Genomic DNA, 21,718 nt, shown 5'->3' with positions numbered 1-21,718 from the left:
CGTGTCCACCCAGTCATGCTTAATTTGGACCCCCCCCCCCCCCCCGGCCATGACCCACACGCCAAACTGCCGGTTCACCTTGCTCAAACCCGGCATCACCTATGGGCTGGGAGGCAAGCCGGCTGAGGGATAATATCGGACCACACTACTTGGGTAGAAGAGAACCAGTTCATTACCAAGCACAAGTCCTCTTTCACCGTGTCGATGAGCTGCTTGCCCGTCCACCTATCGACATCGTTGCCCCCTAAGTGCAGCAACAACAGCTGAGGGTGCCGACGTCTGCGCTCATCCAGCCATGAAATTCGGATCCTTCGCCACGCCAATCCCAAGTGGATCCCTCCAGGACGCCTCGCCGCTCTAGCGCCGGCTCAGTGGACTAAGGAATGGCCGACAATCCATACTGAATATGACGATCCACCAGCATCTACAACAGGGGAAGGCTGACCAAGAATTGACAAGCATGACCTCCCAGCCAAACCAGAGCACCCCCCCCCCCTAGCGACAACCAGGCAAACAGCCGCTGCACACAGATAAGCATCCACAAGTGAAGGCATTGCATATCTAATCTCCCCACCCTTCAAGAAGGCCTGATATAACTCCGATAAGCCCCAGAAGCCCACCTGCCAATATTTCTGATGGCCACCGCCCACAGGCCCGCTGACTTGCACTAGTTGCTGCCCCAATTCTGAACGAGTGAGTACCGAAATGACTCGGATTTTCACCCACAGAAACGAGACACCGGCAAAGCACTGCTGCAAACTGATATCTCATTAACACCCCACCATCCACATGCACAAATAGGGGTAAGGGGTCCACCGGCTGAACCATGAAATAGTCTTCCAACAAAGACACCGGACAGTAGGCCATGCCTGGAACCCCGGACAAGACTATCGTGCGCCCTACCCCTCTCTGATCCGTTTTTGACCATAACAGCTTGACACGCAGCACCCCGTGCTGTATGCAGACATGCTCGCACAACAGGCCAGAAAAAACCTCCACTGACCAGCGCTGCTCCACCAACTCCCCTACCCGAAAAGCTCCATAGAAGGCCAAAGCAAAAGCTGCTCGAAAGAGCCGCACTTCGAAACCTGACCGAGTCACCTGCTCCAAAACCTCCAGCAGGCACACTAGCGAGCCATGAGTAATAGGCCAGCACCCGTCCCCCACCGCCGGGACCGACCTGCCCCATCCCTTTAAGGCACTATCCACTAAGAAACGGGAACTCGGTGGGCCTTACTGAAAAATGCAAATCCCGCCAAATGCTGCTGAACCGCACTGCGTGAACACCCTTGCTCTTTTGCTGCCGCGATATAAGCCGCTAACAGCTCGTCAGAAGCCCGCCCCTCTAACCAACCCTCACCCCTAAGAAAGCCAGTCACCCTTTCATAACCGCAGATATAGGCTGACCACGTAGCCTGCGCTACCGAGGCCCTCAGCATCTTCCACACCTCTGGTCTCCGAGTCGCCAAAGTTGCTCCGGCATCTGCTGTCCAACCTGATCCGCCTCTGGCACTAGTGCCCGGAAGGTCTGAAATTGAAAGCGAGAGAGCGCATCAGCAACTTGATTTTCCATTCCTGGTATATGCTGAGCCCGCAAATGCACATTCAAATGCAAACAACTCAGCACCAACTCCCAAATCAAGGAGTGAACCATCAAACAACGCGCTGTCTGTTTATTCACCATTGCCACCACTCCTTGGTTATCACACCACACCAATATACTCTTGTTCAGCAGCCAGTCAGGCCACAACTCACATCCTACCACCAATGGAAAGAGCTCCAAAAATGTGATGTTCCTTGTAATCCCCGACACCACCCAACTGTCCGGCCACAGTGCAGCGCACCAGGCACCCACACAGTACACTCCAAAACCCGAACCCCCCGCCACATCTGTAAACAATTCAAGATCCACATTAGACACTTCCATGCTCCAAAGCGCTAACGTACCGTTGAACCCTGACAGGAACTCCAGCCACATCCGCAAATCACTATGGACCCCCTCAGTTAAATGGATGTGATGATGAGACTGTAAGACACCCGAAGTCACCACTGCCAAGTGCCGCGAGAACGCCCGTCCCATCAGGATCACTCTACATGCAAAATTTAAACTGCCCAATAAAGACTGGATGGCACCCAAGGTGGGCTTTTTGGCCTGCAATACCCCCAAATCTTTCCCACCAACCGCACGACCTTCTCCTGCGGCAGCCGAGTCACCATCTGCTCTGTATCAATCTCAATGCCCAAGAAAGTAAGGACCGAAACAGGGTCTTCCGTTTTGTCCAAGGCCAGCGGGATACCAAATTCCCCTGCCACCTCCTGAAAGACTGCCAGCAACCGACCGCATTCCTCCCCCCTGCCGCCGTCCCGATGAACAAGAAATCGTCCAAATAATGCACTAAAGTATGCAACCCCATTCTCTGCACGGTCACCCAATGCACGAAGGAGCTGAAATGCTCAAAATAGGCACATGACACTGAACAACCCATCAGCAAGCATCGATCGTAATAAAAGGCTCCGTAAAAATGAAAACCCAGCAATGGGAACGCAGATGGGTGGAGCGGCAGGAGCCAGAAGTCCGCCTCAATATCCACCTCTGCCAATCGTACTCCAACACCGCACTGCCGCACCAGCTGCACCGCACAGTCAAACGAAGTATACTGCACCAAACAGCGGTCTTTAGGGATGCCTGCATTCACTGAACTGTCCACCGGGTAGGAAAGGTTATGGATGAGGCGGAATTGTCCCGGCGTTTTCTTCAGAACCACCGCCAGCGGGGAGATCATAAAGGGACAAAAGGGGGAAGGGGTCGACGAAAGGTCCAGCAATTCAGCCCAACCGTAGCGCCTCCCCCAATTTCCTGCGCACCACCTCTCTCAATATTGAAACCAACACTGAATTCCGAATCCAATTAGAAACCACCCGTCCCTGGTACGGAATCAGAAACCCCTCGGTAAAACCCCTCCCCAGCATCTCTGCCACCCTACGCGCCGGGTATCGATGAAACTATGGCAGCATCGCATCGCCCGCACCGGCGTTGGTGCTCGCTCCAACAAACTACTGCTTGGCCCCTGCAGCACCCCCTGCTCCTTTTTTGGACATTTGACTGCGGCATGCCCCTGCCCGCATGCGGAATAGGCATGCCGAAACTTGCAGTCCGGGAACAAACATGCTGCTCTGTTAAACCGTAAACAGACGTCTGCAGGTGCGTTGGCCCCCCCCCCCCCCCCCCGCTGTCCCACTCTCCCCCCTACCCACAGCTCGAAAGGGCCGCATCCCCGCCGCCGGAAGAAGCTCCCCACGTCCCATCCCCCCGGCCGCCGCGGGGCGAGGAGCCATACGAACCAGCCACAGGGTTAATATCCTGTGTCCCCCAAGTCATATGCAGGTTCTCCTCCATCTTATCTTGAAAGGCTTCGTCGTAGTTCAACCAAGCCCAACCGCCAAAGCGCTGAAACGCGTCTAAAACAGAATCCGCATATGCTAGCAACAAGCCATAGTGACCCGGGTCCCCCCGACCCCAGACACTAGCCAGGCGCAAAAAGGAATACATCCAGTTGACTACTGTCTTGGTGACCTTGCGCTCCTTCGCACTCTCGACCCGCGACTTGTCGCGCTTCTTACTCTTTTGCCGCCTCCTACCCTCCAATAAACGAAATATGTCTATGCACTTCCGCTGTCTAATCCTCCTTTGCAACGAGCGCGGGACCTGCTCCCAGAGCTCAGACAAAGCCACCAAAGCTGGTGGTCCTTTCGAACCCTCCCCTGCCGACGTTGCCAAATCCACCCGCAACGCCTCCACCCCCTACGAGAAGAAGAGGAGGAGGAAGTAGATGTAGAAGAGAAGACAGAAGACGAGGAAGAGTCCCTACCTTGCTTGCCCCTCCCCCTCCGCTTGCGCCGCGTGCCTCTGCCCCGCCCCCCAGAAGAGCCCATTATATTACCCGCTCCTGTCTCGCCAGCACCGGGCACCGACATCGATACTGCCGCTGGACCATGTTCCGCCACTCCGTCCGGTTGCGCTGCAGCTGCCGTGCTCAGCAAGGTCTGCTCCTGACCCGCCATTCTCCTGCTTGCATAGTCTCCAGCCGCTGATGTCGAGGGGTGCTCCAAATTCTGCTCCACCCGGTCTGTCCTCCTGGATCCACCGCCATCCACCGCACTGCGCACCTGCAACGACAAAGGGGGGGGGGGGAAACAGCAGGACCAGCCCATCTGGTGCCCTACCCTGTCTCACGTGTGACCATGCCCCCTCCCCCTGGGCACTCCCACCTCGAATCACCCACAGCAGGGGGTCCCGACCACGGGGCCGCCCAAGGATAAGTGGCCTGGGCAGCCCATGGGGGCCACCCGAAAGAAGGCCACGCTCCCCACTGATAAGACCCCACCCTGTACTGGCCCCTGCCGTGCTGGAGGGGAACCCCTCACTGAAAACTCCTGGCACCGGAACCGCGGTGGCCCTAACGTTCCCTCCAGTCTCGCATCTCTCTGTCTGCCGACCCTCTCCACCTACCGAACACGCTCGCGGCACCCCTGTCTCCACCTGAGCCGAATCAATACCCACCCCCCCCACCCCCGCGACTCCCCCTCTCCAGGCTTCCCCGCTTCGCGCCTGCCCGGGCTAAGATGCCGCGTTTTTTTCCCATCACTCCCGCAGCTTCCACTGCTATAGCAGTCCATGCAATTTCCTTTGATCGCCTAGGGCCCACTGGCGCCCCCCTCCATACTCACTTGCTCAGGGCTCCCCTCTAATGAATCGCTGGCATAAAAGACAGCTCTGCCCCCCGACATCCTCTCCCGGTTCTCTCTCTCCTGCCATGCTGCAACCGCCTCCGAGGATCAGCAGGAACGCCCTGAACACTTCACCTTCCTTCAGCCTTATCCTCGCCTCACTCCGCCCCCTAACCATACCTCTCCTCCAATGGCCAGTCCCCTAGCCAACCTGAACCGCCTCTCCCTTCAAATCAGCCAATCACCTAGGGCAACGCCTTCCCCCACGCTGCGTGGACGCTGCTCCCGCTACCCCCCCCCCCACCCCCTCCTGCTGCCCAGCCCTCGTTTAATTGGGCCCTTCGAGACAAGATCTCGGACCCCCTGGTACTTGTGACCTGGATTGGCCACTGTTGGAAACAGGATGCTGGGCTTGATGGACCTTCGGTTTGTTCCAGTATGGCAATACTTAAGTACTCATTAATGCTGATAATTGATTTCAGTGCTGATTGGCTTGTTAATTAAGTTGCACATGCAAATTGGGTGTGCACCCAAATCACTTTGTGCAACTTGAATATAGAATCTGGGGTTAACCCTCCATTGACTCAAGTACAAAGTTAGTGAGCCTTCCAGGGATAAGAAAATACCTACTGTTCCTGAATGTAACTCGCCATGAGCTACTAATGAAAAGACAAGAGCTAACTCCAAAAAATACAACCTGTAAAACTGACCCTCATTATTTTCAACCAGCCAGGGTATGTTTCTTTCTAAATATCTGCTAAATTGCACTGGACGGCTCAATATATACGAATGAACAAGCATTTGCAATTCTCAGTAAAAAGGAAATAATGTGGCAAGAGAACCGTTAAGGAAGTAACCGTGGCCAACAAAAAAAATGAGGAAGCGAGTGTTCAGCTCCACGCTGACAAGCTCAAGGCATTGCACATAGCTCTTGAACTTCATGGCATGACCCTAGCAAATGCATCAAATGTTTGGAATTGGCAGTCACATTTACTAATTGATTTTAGTACTGGGATTTGCTTTACTCGGGAGCCCCAGGTTGCATGGTGTCTTAGTGGGTGGGGAGCTTTCTTTTTCTTTTTCTTTTTTTTTTAGATTGTACTTGGATTTAGCTGCAGTGTTGTGTCAAAGGCCGGTGCTCTTTTTCAAGATATTTTTCTTCCTTCCCCACTGCTCAGCCGCTCCTGTTTACCTTTGCTCTGCCTGTGAAAAAACTGCAGCTCTGCACCAGCAGGGTGTTTCCAGAGGTTGGAACTAACTTCCCGAAACCCACATTCAGCAGCAGGTAAGAGCTAGAGCACCAGTGTTAGTGTTTCAAACAGTGCTGCCAGTAAATACTTTGCCGGAAGCCTTGGCAGAGTCACTGGGCGTATTCCAGGCAGTATCTGTATGGAAAAAAGAGGCAGAAACTTGCAGAGAACAAGTCCTTTCTTGTCACAGTTCCTACATTAGAAGCAGTAAGCAATCAGATGTTTCTGTAAAAAGCCAGTGAAACTAAACCAATCTTCCGCATCTTACCTGGAAAACCAGTAATCCATAAGAGCCAGCAGGATCTTAAAATCCTAGTAAAATGTATTGAAAAAAATATATTTTAGGTACAATTAAGACGTTTTTCTTGTTTGTTTTTTTCCCCCCAATTGTCTATGTTTAAAAAAATGAACAAATTCCGTACCATCTCCCTAATCCATTTAAAACAAATACATTTATTCATGAAAAATAGATTTCTTTCTGTTTGACAAAAAGCCAGATTGCTCAACTGCAGCGGTTACCTTGTGTTTGCAGATTTGCGGCTGATAAGTTTTCAAAGGTTAGTCTCACAAAGACCAGGAAGGCCACAGTGTCTGATTCAAAAACTCATAAATCAATAGTTCTGTAGCAGTCTAAGTTATGGATTCGATGGAATCTTGTGTTACATTGTATAAAGTATTTGCTTTCACAGGGGCACTTCAGTTTTCACTCACGCACAGTTATTTTTTTCTATAAATTTCTGTGAAATGTGGCAGATAAAGATAACAACAACAATCTTAAGATCTTTGCCATTGCAGCATTTCATGCCTTGAAAGCAATCTAAACTGAGATTTCAGCATTTTGTACATTCACGTCTGTCTCAATAATTTATGTCATCCATCTTTAAATTTTCAAATGGAATAAAACAATGTTAAAGTCAGGCGGCTCCTACGATGCTAGATTAGCCATTAAACTTTAAATAGAACATTCGGAGTCCTTTCATAGCACATGCTGCATTCATTCAGAAGTACCAAAGTTTTCAGGGAAGATTGGATTATGCACAATAAAAAAAGGTTTCAAAACAAGTAATCGAATGTTTCACTATATACTTTTTGGTAGGGAGTTTGGATGGCAGAGGAACCGGGGTGTTAACCATGTAGCTTTTGTTTTTCACTTGGTATTCTTTTGAACGTTCCATTACATGAGTAATTCATAAAAATTACTGGGAAAAATACAGACTTGAAATAAAGTACCTGGGTATAAAAGTTATCTTAGCAGTGGGTTGGTGTTATTTCTGCACCTGCAGGAAGCCATGGCTGACAGAGTTGAAAATTATTTTATAACCATATCAGGTATGCCTTACAAGACATTTTAGCATGCTTAATTTAATTTATCAATTTATAATTTTTCTAAACGTTTTCCCCAGAAGTTTACAATAATATAAAACAGACCAATGAATTTCAGCAGTCAAATAACACAGTGTAACTATAAAAGTATTCAAATATAATTAATTATTAAAAATAAAAATATTCAAACATAATCATCCTAAACCATAAAATAAAAAAATTCCACTTTTCAATCTGTAAAAAAAAAAAAAAAAGAACCATCTAAAGAGTGGCTTATTCAGTCCACAAAAGTAAGTAACAAAAGATAATATACTAAACATATTTAATGGTTCTAAAGGTTTGTAATACTGCATTTGAACATTATACTATGCAGTGTTCTTTTTCTTTGTCATTTATTGTTTTCTAATTTACTACTATTACTACTACTATAAATCATTTCTATAGCGCTACCAGTCGTATGCAGCGCTTCACAATTGAGCATGAAGAAAAGACAGTCCCTGCTCTAAAGAGCTTACAATCTAAATCAGGACAGACAGACAGTACAAATAAGGGATAAGGGTAGGACAGACAGATAGGACACATAGGGAAAGGGACGATTGAAGAGAGGAAGACAAGATAGAGGTTACGAGCAAGTGACAAGTTAGGAATCAAAAGCAGCATCAAACATCAAATAACTGCTTCTGAAAAACATAGGATTTTTTTTTTACATGGAGTAGCTATCCCATAAACTAAAAGACAAAGAGGAGGAATTTTGGGAGATACAGACCCCATTTTAACAGTTATACACAAACCTAATTATTATATATTATTTCAAGTGCAATAGTATAGTTATCTCATAATCTCAATGAATAAGGAACAAGGAATAAGTTGGGAAGAGTAGTGGGTAGGAATGGATGGAGTCATGAATTAGAGATATGAGCTCTTATTAAGGCAGGAGCTTCAGTAGAGGAGTTGGAACAATATGATATAATTGTTCTTGATATAAAAATTGTTCTTGATATAAATGTATAAATTTGAAGTTGCTCTTTATCTTTATGGCTGTATATTTAATTGTTAAATAAAGGAGATTTTGTTAAATGATATAAATCGATATAAAAATAACTGTTGCCTTAATTTGAGGGCAATCTGGAAACATAAATCTACTGAGATCACTGTAAGATGTATGTACAGAATACGAAATATTGGATGAAGTTTGGTGCTATCAACCATGAGAAATGAGCCCAGTGGCAAAGTTCACCCTTTCTGCGGGGCGCACTGAGGCATCCCGTGGTAATTTTGGGATGTGTACCTGCCAGGGGTGTAGCTATGGGGGCCACGGGGGGCCTGGGCCCCTGCAAATTTCATTTGGGCCCCTGGTTTGGCTGGCGGGGGTCCCCAACCCCCGCCAGCCGAAGCTTTCTTTAGCACCGGTCTCCAGCGCAGCCGGATTCGCTGCCCTGCTCTTCTTTCTTCTTGCTCCTCCTGTGCACGCTGACGCTCCGGAGCATCAGCGTGCACAGGAGGAGCAAGAAGAAAGAAGAGCAGGGCAGCGAACGCGGCTGCGCTGGAGACCGGCGCTGAAGAAGGCTTCGGTTGGTGGGGGTTGGGGACCCCTGCCAGCAAAGGTATTTGTTTGTGAGGGGAAGTGGCAAGGAGGCAAGGCGAGGCAGTGCAAGGGATGAGGAGGCGAGGCGGGGCGGCACTCAAAATGTGCCCCCAACCTAGGGCTCTGGCCCCCTCTTCCCGTGAGGTCTGGCAACTTGTTAGGTGTGGATTACGCACTTAGGCAATATTCTATAAAATGTGGAGTCTAATAATGTGTAGATTAGTATACAAGCAGCAAACCTGTGAATTAGTGCTCTTCTAGTGCATCTGCACTAATTTTGAATACACCTAACACATGGTAAAGAGATTTTGTGCGTGTTGCAATTGTATAGGGAGATGCTGGGAATATTCTCAACAGTTAGTACACTGATTTTTTTTTTTTCATTTGGAAGGTAGATTTTAGAAAATACATACAAAGTGAAATTCAGATTTCCAGGTCAGAAAGTCTCACGTTTGGTAGTATTTTAAAACAGGATCTGCCTCAGCAGAGTCTGATCTAAAATACACGGTGAAAATGGATGTTTATGCACAAGTTACATGTGGCAAGAAGAGTATCCATTATCCCTCTAATTCTATACAAGTTGCCAAAAATTGCACACACAAATTTGGGCATGAGCCCAATTTGTGCATTCAATTTAATTAAATAACAAGCTAATTAGAGCCAATAATTGTCTTTTTAACAAGCAATTATTGGCACTAATTAAATTAAATTGAAGTTTATGTATGTAAATTTAGGCATGGGATACATGTCTAAATTTTACCCACCATTTGAAAAAGGGGCTGCAGAAATGGGAGGGTCGTAGGCAGACTGTTAATATAAGTACATCCTATATAATAAAACACACCTCCAACATTCTGAAGCTAACTGCATGGCTGAGGCATTCCTGCTCTCTGTAGCCATCTCCTGAATTGACATCACGTACTTCTGGGTTCGTCACAAGCAGAAGTGACCAACCACGCGAGGTTTCTCGGCTTCAGAATGTTGGAGGTGCATTCTATTAAATAGGATTGGTCAGTTCCTTGAAGCACAGCCAGAGCTCAGCGTCCTGCACAGTAACGCTCAGACACCAGAGAGAGAGGGGGGCCTGACACCAGAGAGGGGGGGAGGTATCTCTGTCACACACACACTCTCTCTCTCACATACTCTCTCTCTCTCACAGTCAATGTCTTTCTCTCTCACTCTCACACACTGTCTCTCACACACTCTGTGTCTCACACTGTATCACATTCACTCTCTATGTGTCACATAGTCACTCACACACTCTCTTGGTCTCATACACTCAGTCTCACAGAGAGTCTGTGTCTCACACACACTCTCTCTCTCACACACACTGTATCTGTGTGAAACACATTCTCTCTCTCTCACACTGTGACTCACATACGCACTTGCACACATTCTCATTCTCACACACACACTCTCTCTCACACACACACTCGCACATTCACTCTCTCTCACACACAGTCACTCTCACATACACTCTCTCAAACATACACACTCCGAGGAAACCCTTGCTAGCACCCATTTTATTTGTGTCAGAAACGGGCCTTTTTTTACTAGTAATTACATAAGTATTGCCATACTGGGACAGACTGAAGGTTCGTCAAGCCCATCATCCTGTTTCCAACAGTGGCAAATCCAGGTTACAAGTATCTGGCAAGATCCCAAAACAGTACAATACATTTTATGCTGCTTTTACGACATTCTCTGGCAACAAATTCCAGAGTTTAATTACATGTTAAATCCCATCGCCATATCCTTTCTAAAATTGGGCTCCACATCTCTGAAAACACATATAAAGCAGATAAAATAGATAGGCTGACAAAGAAATGGATAGTAGTTACAGTTGTGCATTCATTAGCATATCCATAGGCGGTTGGTGGCCCAACTGTTTGGGGAGGCTAAAGGGGGTGGGGCCAGGGGCGGAGCTTACAACCATAATTGTCTGACAACACACAGAAAAAAATAAGTAAAAATAAAATAGTCACAATTAATACCTTTTATTAAATTTAGATATTAGATATGTATCATATGTCAAAGAATAAAGTGGTTGCTCAAAGCATATACTAACCACAATCGCTCAACTGCAAAACACTATGCACAACTTTGTGCAAAAACACACTCAGAACCTTACTGTACCATAAATATTACACTGGGCAGAACCTAATACACCAATATACTACCCAAACGGACAACATCACAGACCGTCAACAATATGAAACAAGGGATCTTATCACAATTCTCATGTACCACCACAAAACATCGTTTTAGGGTGGATAGTATTCACAATGAGCTCCTTTGATTAACGACCAGATAGAGATAAGAGTTTTCAAATTTCAATGTTGGCACAGTATAAAAGTCATCTTTATGACTACTGATGCACTCAGGCTTGCAAGTAATTAATTTGAAACTCCAAAGCCACAGTCTCACACTACCTGTGTATAAAACACGATACAGGAACAAGTTATCACCCACAGTTAAATGTGAATCTTTCAGCATATAGAGTGGAGAAAAAAAAAAGGGGGGGGGGGTTCAGTAACGCCATCCAGCCAGCCCAAGATGATCGGACTATAAGGCATAGGCCCGGCGCAACATCATCTAGCCCCCCCCAAAACTCCACACTATTAAATGTCCAAAATATCAAAAGTGGCTCAGCACGCACCAATTTCATATGTCAAAACTAGCTTAGGCCACTTTTTACCATGGCTTAGTAAAAGGGCCCCTTAGTCCCTTAATGACTTTCAGGAACGTATAAATTATAAGGTACAGTCTCTTTCTTTTTATGTATTTTTCCTTTCAAATAATTCAAGGCATGAGCAAACTTGTTGATCATGACAGAAAACTAAGTTGACAATATTGTGACACTAGTAAAAAAGCCCCGTTTCTGATGCAAATGAAACGGGGGCTAGCAAGGTTTTCTTCTGTGTGCATGTGGGAGTGAGTGTGTCCCTGCCCTCTGCCCTCTCTCCCTTCCCCTGTGCTCTCTGTCCCCTCCCCCCTCGGAGTAGAGTCCTTCAGTGTTACGTTTCCTGCTGTGCTGTGTTTGTGTTACAGAGATAGTTAGGGCTTCTGCTCTCTCTCCCCTCCCCCTTCTGAGTCCTTCACTGTTACAGAAAGAGCGGTTTGATTTCGTGCTTTGCTGTGTTTTCCTTCACTGTTTGTGTTACAGAGAGAGCGAGGGCGGGGCAGACACTCATGGGGAAACCGGATATCTCTCCCCCTTCACACTTCCGGCTGGAGGCTTCATTTAGAACGTTGGTGGTGCCTTTTTTATATAGAGATGTTTGGCCAGATACAGATCTGTGGGCCTCAAGATGAAATTGTTCACCTTAGAACTAATCAAAACTGTTTTACAGTGAAAGTTATTTCCAGATTTAGGGGTCTCCTGCAACTTGCTGGCTAACTTTCCACACAGTCAGAGCTTCTAACATAGTTATTGTATTGCTCAGTGAGAGCTAATACACTTTGGAGATTTGAACATCACAGTTAAAAGGCACAGTGGGATCTGGAAAAGGCAAACAATTCCCATTAACACCAGCAAAATTCTCTACAAAAACAGTGCTACAGCTTAAGAGGTGAAAACTTAATATGCATGGAAAAGTCAGAACTGTGCTGTTACCTTGTAAATCCAGAACTTCTTGACGTGTTGACTCTTGCGCGGTTTGCACCTGCTGCTCTTTCTTGACCAGGGTCCCTTGCCTTCCAGGTCGCAGAACCTTCTTGCCGGCCTTGGATTTTCTTGATCTACCACAATTCTGGGTCTGGGAAGGAAGTGTGAACACCTCAGACACTGTCTTAACTAGCCTTGAGTCACAGTGATGACGGCCCCTCCCGCGTGTTCCCGCCTATGCGGAACAGGAAGTTGCGTCATGATGGGACGGGAGCTCTCGTAGGGAAGGCTGACTCTGACGCGATCGTTGACATTGCAAGCCCGAACCGAAGGTGGATCGGCGGTGTGGAGGCAAAAAGAGGAGGACGGAGGGACGCGACGTGCGGTGAGAGACCGAGTAGGGCGGGCGGAACTGGGCATGGCGCTCAGGTGATGGCGAGCCGGCAGCACTGTCTGCAAAGAAGAGTCAGCTGATCCGTCCTGCTGCGGCTGGGGAGGCTTAGCCTCCCCAAGCCTCTTATACCGGGCGCCTATGAGCATATCTTTAAAAAAAGTATGGCCTGTTTGCTAAAGTGCAGGAAACGTTTTCAGTTACCACACATTGAGGTGCTTATTTTAGAAGCAGTATTCAGGTTTTCAGGGGCCATTTTACTAAGCAGCGATAGGGCTAACGCACAGGTAGCTTGTGCCAAACCGGCACTACCGCAAGGGTAGCTTTGGTTCCCTGCAGTAGTTGGCGCATTTCCCTCAGTAGAAAATAATTTTCAATTTTCTACTGTGGAGGATATTCCCTGTGGTAATTGACAGGGCAGTCACATTGGTGTGTGCTGCCTGATTACCGCACGAGTAGCTTATGAGCCCTTACCATTAGGTCATTGGGTGGCACTAAGGACTCAGGCAGTAAATAGCCATATGCTATTTTTAATATTAATGCAAGACCATTTTCTGCCCCATTAAAAAATGCATTTTTTTCCCAGCCGCGGTAAAAAATGACCCAGCACGTGCCAAAAACACGCACCCACACTACCGCAGGCCACTTTTTACCCCAGCATGGTAAAGGACCCCTAAATGCATATAAACTGGAACTTAGGGGGGAAGTTATCAACGTGAGCTACCAATGGTGGAGTGTATAATACCCGGTAATGTGCAAACATGTATTGTGTTAATCTTAATAAAGATAAATTACAAAAAAAAAAGAAGTCTTATTTTACTAGTAACCCAGGTTATTAGTATCTAGGTCTTATTGCACAAAAAGGGGCCCGTGCCAAAATAACATGTAAAAAAAAGCATGTCTTAAGGGCAGCCGATATGGATAACTATGCAGCTCATTTTCGAAAGGGATCGCCGGCGATCTTCCGACACAAATCGGGAGATCGCTGGCGATCTCATGATCCCGGCCAACTTTCAAGGGGGCGTGTTGGTAGGGTAGGGAAGGTGGGCCGGGGGCCGGGGCGTGGTTATGGGATGGCCAGCTTCACCTTAGAATGAAAAAAAAAATGGCCGGCTTGAACAAGCATTTCACCGGCCGGACTTGGTACATTTATTTTTAGGACCAAGTCTGAAAAAAGTGCCCCAACTGACCAGATGACCACTGGAGGGAAGCGGGATCACCTCCCCTTACTCCCCAAGTGGTCACCAACCCCCCTCCCACCCCAAAAAACCCCCCTAAAACGTTTTTGCCAGCCTGTATGCCAGCCTGACATGTCATACCCAGCTCCTTGACAGCAGTATGCACGTCCTTGGAGCAGTTTTTAGTGGGTGCAGTGCACTTCAGGCAGGTGGACTCAGGCTCATCCCCCCCCCCCACCTGTTACACTTGTGGTGGTTAATGTTAAGCCCTCCAAAAAACCCCAAAACCCACTGTACCCACATGTAGGTGCCCCCTTCACCCCTTAGGACTATGGTAATGGTGTAGAGTTGTGCGGAGTGGGATTTGGGGGGCTCAGCATCCAAGGTAAGGGTGCTATGCACCTGGAAGCTATATTTTAAGTGCCCCTAGGGTGCCTGGTTGGTGTCCTGGCATGTCAGGGGGGGCCAGTGCACTACAAATGCTGGCTCCTTCCACGACCAAATGCCTTGCATTTCGCCGGATTTGAGATGGCCGGGCCCGGTTTCCATTATGACTGGAAAACGAAGCCGGCCATCTCACGTAAACCTGCTCTAAACCAGGTGAGCGATTTGGCCGGCGCCAAGCGTATTTCAAAAATACGCTTGGCTCTGCCCTCTCACGGAGACGGCCCTCGAAGATGCCGGCCATCGATTTGGCCGGCACAGTTCGATTATGCCCCTCCACACCACTCAAATGTTTATATTGCATAGCTGTCTAAATCCTGTTTTATCAAAGCTGAGATACACACATCTAAAACTCTAAAATATGCAGATGGCAAAGGGGCCTGCTCTGACCATGTTTTGGGCAGGCCTACAAATAAACAGGCAGTCTACATTCGAAAAGGAAAATATCCATCTATGTCCTAAAATATTGATGACAGGATTTACGCCTGCTACCCAGAACATCTAGGTTTCAGAAAAGCGCTTAGGGGAGGTAGATGTCCATAGAGCAGGTGTAAGTTGTGGAACCTAACTAAAGGTGTTAATTGCTGAATCACACTAGTATATTATGATGCATTAGGCACACAAATTTGCTGTTATAGAATATCAGCTTAACGCCTACATTTTGGACACTTAATTTTTAGCACCCTTTATAGAATTGTCCCCCTGTGGATTATTAGTTATGATTCTTGTGCTGCCTACAGAGATGTAAATTTCAAAGATATTGCATCCCCAACCAACATTCAGCTACTTAAGTGAAGCTGTATCTAAAGAGACCACAAGAAAGTTGCTTGGTGTATGTTATCAAAGAGACTGTTTGCACTTCAATTACGATGAAAGGAAGGTGTTGTCTTAATGCAGCAAGCCTTTCCTTTTCTGGGAATTAGGCCAGAACTCTCTTTATGAGATGGGGCCAGGGGCCAGATTTAAGATTTGTGTATTTGGATTTAACTCACACCTTTTTCACTAGTAACTTAAGGCAAGTTACATTCAGGTATGCTAGGTATTTCCCAGTTTTTGGAGGACTTTCAATCTAAGTTTGTATTTGAGGCAGTGGAGGGTTAAATGTGTTGCCAAATGTCACAAGGAGCAGCAGCAGGATTTGAACTAGGCTCCCCTAGTTGTCTGCTCAGTGTTTTAGCCACTAGGCTGATGTTGGCCTCAGTGGTGCACCTGCCATCCGACACCAGGGGAGGATCATTTTTTAAAAGACTTCTTAGAACAACAAAAGACTTTCTTTCTGCCTTCCTCCTCTCCCACATGACAATTAATACCTTGGCTGGTGGAAGAGATCCTCTGTCCATGCTCCTTATGCTGTCTGAGCACCAGGAAAGACAGCAGCACTCTTCCAGCCATCCGGCCCTCCTCCGTTCTCAAGCTGAGTTCATGCATTTCCCCCATCCGCCCAAGAAAGGACATCTGCCTTGGAAGAGGTGAGACAAAGTAGAACTTTAGTATGGGTCTTGTGCTTACAGGGCCCATGCAGCACCAATACATCTTTAGTATTTGGGCCAGCCGAGGAGAAAGTGTGTGTGTGTGTGTGGGGGGGGGGGGGGGGGGGGGGGGGGGGGGAACTGCAGTGGCAGGCACAGCAGCATGAAGAGTAAGGGGGAGATGCTGGGCATAGAGTGGGGGTAGAGAAGGGTTGATGAGAAGCTGGACAACTTGGGGGGGGGGGTCAATATGAAGGGGGGGGGATTCTGGCTACCTGCAGGAAGGAAGTGTTGAGAAAGGAAGAGGAAATGCTCAACTATGGGTGGAAGCAGCATGGGTTTACTTAGGCCATCTGATAGCTTTGGGTCAGCCCTCAGTTTACTTCTCAATCATTCAGGCATCTGTTTTTGATTAAGTACATTCCTGAAGTACCACTCTGAATTTCCTTTTGTCTTTGTGAAGTTGCCATTTGATCTTTCTGGTTTGCTGTTTTTGTTAAAGCATTTTTTCCTCTTATTTTGCAAATCTTTTTACTTTCCTCCCCATACCTACTGATGTGTTCTCTCTCATTCCTCCCATTTTTCATTTTGCTTTTCCTAGCTTAAGGATGGAGACCAACTGTGGATGTTTACTTTCATACCTCAGTAGCTTCTGCATATTTGGATTTATTGATGCTGTTAAACATGCCACATATTAGTGTGTGACTGTATGTAATGTATTTCTGTAAGACCCATTCCTCCTTCAGCTCCCAAAATGAATAGTCTTGGCATACTGATTCTGATAGACTAATTCATAGGCACTGAGGAGTTTCCCAGGTCTTTCAGAAGTATCTTTATGTATCTAAAGCAGTACAAAGGTAAGGGGATTCCAAGTTGACTGATGGCTTATATTTTTTTCCGAGCTGTTAAGGCATTTTTTATTATCAGCTTCAGACTCCTATAAAATAATCTTTGCAAATCTTTTCTCTTAGTAATTTGTGCTGAATTGTTGCTTCTTACTCCATTTTTAGGAAAGTATCTACATTTCCATGATCAAGTTTCTTTTTGTTACAGTCTTCAGTCAGTGATATTTTCTGTTTTATTAACAGAAGCACTCAGGATCGCTCCAGATCCGCACCCACTCACCCTGCCCACACCACATACCCCTTTAGCCCCCAAACACCCCCTCACCAAAAAACAAACACGCCAGAGAGACAGAGCTATTAGAGTTCAACTTGGCTGCAGATTTATTTGTACTACAAACAATTCCTAACCTTGGCAACATGACTAGGGGGCAACATTTAACTCCATATTCATTTGAAAGCAACTACCTCCCCCACCTCAGGGCATAGGTACACTCAGCCAGGCCAACACAGCTACTTGCCCTGCCTAACTAGCACTTTCTTTGCTTCGCCCAATTATTGCCTGTCCTTTGTCAAATTCCTCCACCATCCCAGAGATATCTAGGGGTAACTGCTCCTGACCACGTGTAGGTTGTCCTCTGTATCTGCACCCCTGCTACCCCTACAGCCTACGAGCTTCACTTAATATTTTATCTCCCACCTTTATGCCCCCCACTGGTTCAGGTTTCCCACCACAGCTGTGTGTAGGTAACGACACATGGTCCACAAATAAAATGCAGCCCCTAGTGAGTCCCCAAGCTCAGTACCCACTCCAAGGCTCCTGCAGGTTATTATTAAACAAATTCAGGCTGATGTCCAAGAGATGGACACCGTCCCCCTTCCACCCTCCCCCTTTTAGCCCAACATGACTAACCTGAATACCACCTTGGTCAGCGATCTGATACCTGATCTGTCTATTAATTTTATTCACCCTGAGTGATCACAATGGATCTCCCAGAAACTTTGGTTGAGGAATAATATCTGACCAACCAATAACTATCTGAAAAAAATCAGTCCCACAAGGTAGAAAACTCTTTTCTCACCCACTCTATAAGCTGTTGTCCCATGACCTTACTCAAATTGTTCTCACTCAAGTGGACATGGATAACACACAGAGATTGACTGTCCACCTCTCAACATGAGAACCCAACTTCGGCAGGCACTGATCCCAGCACATGCCACGAATGCTGATCCAGACAACCACCACTCCATCAACTTCCAAGGCCATATGAGGTCCATAAGGCAGAAGAAGGGCATGTTGGAACACCCAGAACACAAAAGAATGGCCCACAACCCAGACTATCTGCAACAACACATGGATCTATAAGAAAGAAAACAAAATTAGCAATTCCCCGCCTCCCCCTTTTTCTGGGCAAATATATTTGGCATAACCCTTAGATTTCCACCTTCTAATCAACTGAATCACTCCCAGAGCTAATCCTGCAGCAGCACTCCAATCTTAAAAGAATGGGACCTGTATTCCAGGGGGTTAAGGCCCAGAGCTGCCAACGACCACCATAAGATGGCTACAAATTGGAACCGAGTCAGCAGAGATAAGTAATCATGCATCAAAAAATAAGTGCTCCCCACAGGCCGCAATTTCAAAAGGATTGCATATTGCATGACAGCTGAGGGAGCCCCCTTGAGCTTTAACATCTCCTTCTCCTCTTCTGGTCTGTCTTAGACCACCCAACACGAATGAACAAAATATCACCCTCAAGATATGCATGCTCATGAAGAAGACCTGATCCACTCTATCGCCTGCCCCGAATGGGCCACCAGTTCAACTAGCCACAATGCCCCCCCCCCCCCAAAAAAAAATGCCAAAATAAACACAATACAGAATAGGCAAACTTTTTATGCAGAAAAACAGCATGTTTCCAACACATTCCATAAAGTCTGTAATAAATCATGGGTGAGTGGACCCACCTCCCTTGCCCATCAAACTAAAACTCGCCTAATGGAGGAACTAACCAATGCATTACCCCAATCCTGCATCTTCTGAAAAAAGGATAACTCCATCATGTCAGTGACCACCTGTTCCTGAGATCACCTGAGACCACCTGAGATCTCCCCTGTTCCTTAGCTGCGAGAATAAAATCAAGTAACAAGGAGTCCAGTGCCTTACCCCCACTCCAACTCCACTGATTCAGGAAGTAACCCATGTTTTTCCATCCTCACTGGTAAGACACCCATGTCTCAGATGCTAGCGAATGTCACAGCAACTGCCATTCTTCACCGCCACCAGCTTCCACAGGTGCTCAGAAAAACTGGAATGCCACTCCCAGAGCCAAGGTTCTGAATGATGACCACTTGATGAATACTCTTGGTCAGGCCTCCTGTTCACCACTCAGCCAGCCAAGGTGCTGCCACCCACTCGCCACCAAAATATGCCCCCAAACCATCCCCACCAGCAGCATCCGTAAACAAATCAAGCTCATTCAAGTAAATTGCATCCTGCTGCCAGAACACAATGCCATTAAACTATTCCAAAAAAGTGGCCCACAACTGGAGATCTTCCTGCATAGATTTCATAACTTGAATACAATGTGTTGGCTTGCACACCCCTCTAGTAGAAATGGAGAAGCGCCGCACAAACGTCTAACCCATTGGAATGACCCTCAGCAAAATTCAAGCTACCAATCAAAGGCTGCATCATTCACAGTGTGATCTTGTGGGAACTCACGGCATTCTGTACCAGAGCCACCAACAAATGCACTTTCTTCACCGGCAACTGAGACATCCGACCAACCAAGTGCAATTCAATCCCCAAAAAACACAGGAAAGTTGATGGGCCCTCCTTCTTCATTGGTGCAATGGGAACCCCTAAAGCCTCCATCAACTCCAAAAAGATTCTGAGGTAGTGCCCACAATCCCTTGGTTCAGCTCGACTTGCAAACAAAAAAATCATCTAAGTAATGCACCATATCATCCCTGAAGTTTGGCTGTAGCCCAGTGCAAAAAGGAACTAAACATTTTGAAATAAGCACATGAAAAGGAACAACCCGTCGGCATGCATTTATCAAAATAAAAGTGTCCCCGAAATTGAAATTCCAGCAGAGGAGAACTATCAGGATGGACTGGCAGATGCCGAAAAGTTAATTCAATATCCACCTTGGCCATGTGAGCACCCGGACCCATGTATACCTGAGCACAATTCCCTTGGCACAAAGCTGTTTACCAACTTCCCCTCAAGGTGTTGAAAGATTCAAAAAGAGCCTGTATTTCCCAGCTTCCTTTTTGGGAATTACCACCAGTAATCAGGAATTCCTTTTTGGGAATTACCACACATCTCAGGAAACAGCGGGTCAACAAAAGGTCTGGCAACTCGTCCCAGCTAACCAACCTGAGGAAATGACATTCAACAAGCAATCAGATGCCAAATTCTGCAATCACCTACCTGCCAGGATGCCCAAAAATGGAATAACAAACCCTCCCAAAACCCTGCTTGTCATCTCCTGTGGTAATCTAACAATAATTCAGCCGGACCAAACATACCAGGGATGGTGCTATGCCAAACACAGGATCAGTGTTGGGCACCACTAAACAGGGTTCTACATTTTGGGCATTTAGTGGACAGATGCCCCACTCCAGAACCTGAGCAAGCATGCCACACTAGCCAACCTAAAAATGGCCTGATACAATTGCTAAGAGTTTTAGGGGCCTTCTTCCCAGACTACCCTTTCTTCTTCTTCTTTCTTGTTCTTAGCTCACTCCCTAAGGCCCTCCATCAATTAAAAAATATCAATATACTTCTATTAGAAATTTGCCTATGCAGGGCCTATGGAACCCCATCCCACAACTCTGTCATTGCTGTGAGAGCCTGCTGACCCGCTTCCTTTATTTCTCTCTCCCCCCCCCCCCCCCCCACCTACCCATGGTCATTCATTGATACTGAGGAAAAGGAGGAATCCGAGGAAGAGCCAGACGCTGATGACTTACCCTCCACCTCATCCCTTTGCTTCCTATTTTGCTCATCAGTAGACCTCGAGGTCCAAGCCATCTTGCAATGTGCACATCGCTCCCTATCACATCAATATTAGGCACAACTGTGGGTAAAGGCTCACCAGGTCCTGACGTAGCTGCTGCAGACACTCCAGCTTGTGATTCCACTCCAGCCGCTGGTGCCACTCACTCAGACCTCCTCCACAGGCAGACAAGGAGCATTCCTGCAGGCCTCCCTTTCTCAAGGACCTGGCTGGTCCTCTGCTGGCAAGCTGATACCTGCATAAAAGACTGGAGATAACTGAAAACTCCCCACCCTTGATCCTCACAACATCCATGGAGCCTCAAATGGGAGGATCCCAAGAAGTCTTTGAAAAGGCATACCCAAGGGTCTGCCCTGGGCATTTCATGGGGATGGAAACCACCCAGACCACTGTTTTTGGCTGAATCTTTGCCCGATTCCAGGGAGCCCTTCCCCCATACATAGCACTGCTACAACCTGGACCATCAAAAAATGTACCGTAGCACTGCCTCAATCCTGGGGAAGGGACCGGCTGAGCCATGAAATTACCCACAGTGCTCCAAAATGCCCCACAAAATCCAAAGGCAATAGAACCATCACTGCCCCAAAGAGGATGGCACTGGAAAGAACCCTGAGGAACAAAGTGGCCCACCATCCATGGCCCCCACCTCTGCTCCCCCACCCCCCTCAGCCCAGGACAGGAGGATCCGGGAGAGACTACAGAACTGGTCTGAAGACCAGATGCAACCATCTCACTGGCCTACGCAGCCACCAGCTCATCCTGCTCCCGCTTCTCCCCACGCTCAAGGCCCCTCACATCTGCCAAATGTTCTTGGCTGGCCAGTCAATCAACACACATGATATTTGAAAAGTCCCTGTGCATGCCTTCATTTAC

The 21,718-nt window shown here is 47.2% G+C and overlaps 1 protein-coding gene across 4 annotated transcripts in view; it reads left to right on the top strand.

Moving 5' to 3' along the window:
• The window catches only part of SYK (spleen associated tyrosine kinase), a 240,231-nt gene that overhangs the window by 44,397 nt on the left and 174,116 nt on the right, over positions 1–21,718 (top strand). Inside the window, exon 3 of one of the 4 annotated variants that reach the window (XM_030193603.1) lies at positions 5,907–6,013. The exons of 1 other annotated variant lie outside the window; for it this stretch is intronic. The gene's annotated coding sequence lies outside the window, so the exon portion shown is untranslated. Of the gene's footprint in view, positions 1–5,666; positions 6,014–15,812; positions 15,976–21,718 lie in introns of those variants that run through there. 2 more of the 4 variants (XM_030193605.1, XM_030193606.1) reach the window with 2 other exon arrangements.

This window comes from Microcaecilia unicolor, chromosome 2, assembly GCF_901765095.1.
Source record: "Microcaecilia unicolor chromosome 2, aMicUni1.1, whole genome shotgun sequence".
In the NCBI taxonomy this organism is placed as follows: Eukaryota; Metazoa; Chordata; class Amphibia; order Gymnophiona; family Siphonopidae; genus Microcaecilia; species Microcaecilia unicolor.
This window is presented reverse-complemented; position numbering and strand designations above follow the sequence as displayed.